Raw genomic sequence first — 6,607 nt, 5'->3', positions numbered from 1 at the left:
AATGGATCCATGATGATCTCAGTAATGAAAGGTTGAGGAAATATAAACATCCCTGAAAAAGCTATCTACTTTTTCTGAAGGATATTAAACTAGAGGTCAACCAATAATTTATACTAGCATTGAGAGAAATAGTTATAGAACGGTGAGCAGAGAGTTATATCTATAGATATATTTGAATGTACATAGTTATGTGAAATATGGAATATAGCAACACATCGCCCATATGAACTCAGCTTAAAAAATATTCTGAACAGAGGTGCCTGGTTGGCTCAGTCGGTTAAGTGGCCAGCTCTTGTTTTTTTTTGACTCAGGTCATGATTTCGGAGTCCTGGGATCGAGCCGGACATTTGGCTTCATTCTCAGTGGGGAATCTGTCTCAGGATTCTTTCTCCTTCTCCCTCTGCCCCTCCCCCTGTACCTTCTTCACAGGTGCACTCTTTCTTTCTCTGAAATAAAAATAAATATTTTTTAAAAAATTCTGAACTATCTGAATAATTGTCTGAATATGTATTTACTAAAACATAAACAATGTTATCATCTATTATCCTTCAATCCTTTTCTTGAAGGTTATTTACTTTTAATTTAAAGATAATTCTAATTAGCTTAGTATTTTGGTTTCTAGTCACATAAACATGATACTCAGGGAAAATAACAAGGGAAAGGAAGAACTTCTCAGAAAACAAACTATATAATTAGAAAGTGATCGTTGACAACAAAAAGAAGGGAACACAAAAACACAAAAAGCACAATCTGAGATAATTTTGCACAAGGCTAAATGGTGCTGTGTCTTACAGAAGACCTCCAGGCTATAACTGTAGGAATTTCAGCACAATTACATAATTGCTTCTCAGAATAACAACCCTGAATATTCAAAAAGATTTTAATACTTTTCCTGAAAAATTCAGAGGAATATATAGCTTTTTCTGTGTATGCATATATGTGTAAAATTTATAAAATGTAAATAGATTTTTGTCAATATCTTCTAAATTTAAAATTAACTATTGAACTGCATAGCTGAGTAATGAATATTAAAAAGAAAACTACCCAAATGAAAAAGAGAAGGGGGTGTCAGTTCAAAATTTTCTTAAAATTCATTTGCAGAAAATGAAAAAGTTGGATTTTTTTCCATTTTATACATGATAATCTATAAGTAGTTCCCACATTTTACAAGTAGAATATTGGAATAATTCATAAAATGTTGAGTTTGTAAGTGCTTTGGTGATTATGGCAAACATATCCTAAATTTATTCAGCACCTATGCATTGCCCATCTGAGCATCAGGAGACTGTTGAGTGGATGTTTCTATAATGTAACCCTCTGAGGGGAAAACATCCAGACCTAAGGGTATTTTCTTAGGTGGATCTGTGCTCTGTTTTGATATTGAAGCAGAAGAGAAGTAGGATGGCCACGGATAGAGTTATCAACTGTAAAACAAAGCCCTGGAAATAGGTGATTGCTTGGGAAATTTCAGTGTTGTCATAGAAATTTCTGTAGCAGAAATCCACCTCAAGACTGCCTCATACAGCTAGGACGCCTAAGGATGGCTTCAGGCATTGTTAAACTAAAGGAAACAAACAATCTGATCAGGACTTTCTTTCCATCTCTTGGTTCTGCTTTTCTCTACACCTTGGTTTCATGCTTTTATGTTGTAAATGTCTTCCTTGTGTTTAAGGGACAGTCACTGGAAGTAGCTTCAAGTCAATTCACTTTACATTTCTAATAATGGTTCCTCAAAGGCATTAGACTGGTTTTTGTAGAGAAGCCTTGGGAAGGATTTTGATTAGTCTGGCTCAGTTTACATGTCTCTTTCTGAAACAAATCTCTGTGGTCTGGGGAATATGAAACTAATAGACAGTCTGAGTTAAATATTCACTCCTTAAAGATATTTAGGAACAGAGCACCATGACTGACAGCTCCATCAGGTCCACAGCTGGGAGAGGAGTGATTCTCCAACAGAGTAAGTGCCAAGAAGATATGAGCTTAGTGTAGTTCATGGTCTCTTGGAACATTTGTCGTCAAAGGAAAACTAAATACGTGCTTCAGATGGAAGCTAGAATATTTGGCACTTACAAAAGGACGCAAACCCATATCTTATGAAAGCTACTAAGAGATGGGCCATGTGAGTTTGAAATGTATGAGAAAACAAAATTTAAAACAAATAAAAGTGTTTTTCTTGCAACCTCTGAAGCTCTAATAACCAAATTCTACCAAAATGACAAATACCATTACTACTAACTAGTATTTATTGAATATCCATGCTATGTCCAGCAAATTACACAGTTTATCTCATTTAATGTTAAGCAGAAACTCAATAATACGTATTTTTTATTACCGTTGTGTAACAAATAGGGAGACTAAAACTAGTTATATTAATTTGCTCAAGTTTATAACTAATGAAATAAAATTTAGATAGATTCAATTCCAGATGCCATGTTTTTCAGAAAATAGCCCATTCCATTTTTAGTTCCTTGAAGCAGTAATTGTGCTTTTTAAAAACCTGTACGTTCAGGGACACCTAGGTGGCTCATTTGGTTAAGCCTTTGCCTTGGGCTCAGGTCCTGATTCCAAGGTGCTGGGATTGAATCCTGCATCTGGCGCTTTGCTCATCAGGCTCCTTGCTCAGCAGGGAGTCTGCTTCTCCCTCAGCCTGCCACTCCCCCTGCTTGTTTTTTCTCTCTCTGACAAATAAGTAAATAAAATCTTTAAAAAAAAAAATCTGTATGTTCAATGCCAATGATTTCATCTGGCACACTGTATGTATGTGCTTGTCCAATGACTACCTAAAGGTTGATGTAACTCCCACCTTGGAAGCCTCATACTTCCCCTTTTGAAATATTCCCAGCATGAAGCTTCCTAAGAAGTAAAGCAGTATTCCCATCCTATGTATTAACAACAGAAAGAAGAAAGTGGAGGAGATATATTTACTTAAAATTAGTATTAAATTTTTTTGTCCCTTCTTTCAGAACTATGAACTGAGGGCCTTCTAAGTGAGGGATACTGCTTTGGCCACAGGACCAAAGAAGGATCTCTGAGAAGTTTATTCTAGTGGGAAGGAGGAGATAGATAATAAACAATGAACATAGTATAGAAATACATTACTTAGAATATTAAGAAAATAAGTGTTAGGGGAAGAAATGGATAAGATGAGTGGGATCAGGCTTACAGGGGGTTATAGTAGGGCAGGAATGTGGTGATATTAAATAGGATCTACCACATGAACATTTAGTCTTGATCAGTAATTGCCATAAAAAGGGTCAATTTTTATAAAAATAATTGAATTTTCTTAACTTTGCTTTTAAAAAGTCCTTTTAATGGTCCCACTTTACTTTGTCTTTGCATTTTTAACTCACTGTATCAATGCAAGCATAATCACATGTGTTTTGAAAATCTCAACTGGAAAATAATTACTGTGAATTTTGATTGTAGTACACTTATAAAAAGAAGTGTCCCACCTAACATTTACACAGGAGTGACTAAGATCTGAATTGTTTAAATAAACTCAGTGTAAATGTTAGCATGTTGGATAGGAAAAAGGAACATGTGAGTTCTACTCACTTTTCCATTGCTGAGTTTCTACTGACCTAATAGAAAAAGTATTATATTTGTTTTCATCTCTAAAAGAAAAATAGTTATTTTTTTCATCTTACAGGACTTTATAATGAATTCAGCAAGGGATTAATACTTTGATTTCTTTGGGGAATATAAAAATAACACATCATTTATTCATTAAAGAAAACATATTTGGCCTAAGAAAGCACAAGCTGATTTAATGAAAAAATCTGGATTATAGGACTGCTTTTTGGTTACTTTATCAAAGGATGATAACTCAGAGAGCTTCTTAGTTCTTTTTAAATTTAGAAGCTATTAAGAACAAATTTGGAATGTGCACATAATGATTTTATCAATACAGATACAATCAAAATGTTTGTGGTGCATGAAAATATAGTCCAATCAAATGTGTTAAACTTTCCTGGCAAACTTATTTACATTATTTAGTTAAAACAAAACAAAACAAAACAAACAAACAAACAAAACCCAAAACTGTTTAGCTACCTAAAGAAACTTCCTATAGATGCTCTATAATTTCTGAGTTAGTGAAGTATTTAGGAATGCTTTTTGGTGATTTATTATCATGACTTATCTTTTTGGGTTTTTTTCATTTAAAATGACCTCATATTTGAATATGTGCTCAATATGTAGACCGCTGTCATGTAAGAAAGCTCGTTAGGATTATTGTTCATGTAATTTACTATTCCTTCACAATCTTAATAATGCTTGCTTTGTTGTGAGCTCTTGATAGCAGATGTAAGGAATATTTGAATGAATAAATTTTCTATGTTAAAATCCCTGTGTTTCCTAAAATAAGTAAGAATAGCATTAAAACAGGGAATTCTGAGGTTCAAGGGTCATCTCTATCATTTATTAATACTTTTTTGCACCTCTTTGAGCTTCATTTTTTTTAGCTAGAAAGAGCAAAATAACACAAGGTGTCCTGAGAATTACATGAACAATGTAGCTCAAATTCTTTGTAAATTTCTGTGTATTATGACTGCATGAAACTATTACCATCCCAACCAGGAAGCAGAAGTTTTTGTTTGTGTGGTGAGTTCCTGGCATATAGGTGGCATTGAATGAAATTTTGCTGAATGCCGAATGAAACAGTCTTCTTAGCAGAATTAATTCTAAATGAGGCTCTCCAATAAATGTTTAACACACACACACTCACACAGTTTTTAACACTTCTCGTATGACAGCTTGCTAAATATAGAATCGATATGGCAAACCAGCAGTTAACCTTAAAGATTAAAGGGAAAAAATTTTGGAAAAAAAATAAAAGGTTACTGCAGAGCAGTTGATCCATTCTGTCAAAATGCCAGATGTCTCTTACTCTTTGCTCCTGGATATTATTAAAGCTAGCTTCAAGGCTTCTCAGTCTATCTTTCTCTCATTTTCTTTCTCTCTCCTTGTCCCAATCAACATGCTGGCTGCATTGCTCAATTACTGGACAAATGTAACTTCCTGTCCTCCTCTGCTCAGCCACTTTTATAGCAGCACTAACAGATGCTATCATTAAGACCCTCAATGGGAAATCATGAACTAACTATATTCTTTGCCCTTCTCCCTTTTCAATTTTCTTTAAAAAGCTAAGCCATCTGCTTTAACCCTCTTAAAATTGCAAGTTTCTTTATAACATCGATGCTGCATTTATCTTAATAATGAATAGATATTTAAACCCTACGCTCAGACATTTAATTTGTATAGAGGTATTTGTTGGTACTGGAATAAATTGAATTTGAGCATTATAGGTTGGATCTTAATTTTTGGTAATAATTTCATATTTTAATCATATGCATGTAAACATAAGCATCATGCTTACCATATTTTAACATATGTAATTTTAGTAAAAATATGCTTTTATTAAAATATAGAATTATTATGAAAACACTAAATAAATACTGTGTTTATAAAAACTTCAGGCTTCATTACATTACACGGGCAATTGGAAATACTGGTGATTTTCATATTTACGTGTAAAAACTATCAGTGCTAATTTATTAAAACTAAAATACCAAGATGAACTAAAATATATGAACTTGAAGTTTATGAATATATATGATTATTAAAACTAAGGAAGACCTCATTAATTCAAAACTTATGATATACATTAATCCCTATATTTTGTATTACATTAATACCATAATATACAAAAATTAATTTAAAAGAAAATATATCATTCCCTTCACATTAATGTTGCAGGTCATGAAAACAATAGTAATTTTTCTAAAACAATGGGCCAGGAGTTTTGAGGACTGGATAGAGAAAGAAGGAAATTACCAATTGTTCTTGTATTTTTCATTATGGTAACCAATCATGCAGTAGCTTCAACAAAAGAAACTTGAAAATATTTTTCACAGTAATAATAAATAGCAACTTTACTGGTATTATCCACATATCTATGGTAAAATCTCAGTTTTTCCACCTCTCCTTTAACTTTCTTCTTTGTCAGTTTTTCCTTTTCTTCTGGAACTCTAAATCTGAGAGGGCCCCAGGGTTCCTTTACTCCCTAGGACTGACTGAGAGCTATGACACTTCTTAGGCTTTTTGCTTTAAATATACTAGTGGTTCAAAATCCTATGTGGAGATCAGACTTCTCTCCTAACTAATGGACATCAGAATTTTAGTGTCTCCATCTGAAATACGGATTCCTTGTCTGCAAAACCCTCTCTTTATGCTCATACATATCTCAGTGAAGTATAACTTCACTCACTCTCATTATTTTATTCTTCTTCAGAGGTATTTTCACCTGATATATTCCATATTCATATATTGGTTTGCCTGTCTCCACTACACTCTAGAGGTTAGAAAAAGCCTAACACATTTCTAGCATGAATGAGAATGAGAATGAATAAGATTGCTGTTTGGACATTAACAACACTAAAGTCAGTAAAATACAATGCTCTATCAGTTTTCTGTGCTGTTTTAACTAATTACCACAAATTTAGTAGCTTAAAGACCACTTTTTTTTTTTTTTAATTTTGTAGTTCTTTAACATTGAGTCTGACACAAGGCATACTTGGACTGCAATCAAGTGTTGGTCAGGTAGCAT

Source organism: Martes martes, assembly GCF_963455335.1.
Source record: "Martes martes genome assembly, chromosome: 3".
NCBI lineage: Eukaryota > Metazoa > Chordata > Mammalia > Carnivora > Mustelidae > Martes > Martes martes.
The sequence above is the reverse complement of the archived record's forward strand: the minus strand, read 5'-3'. Positions refer to the sequence as shown.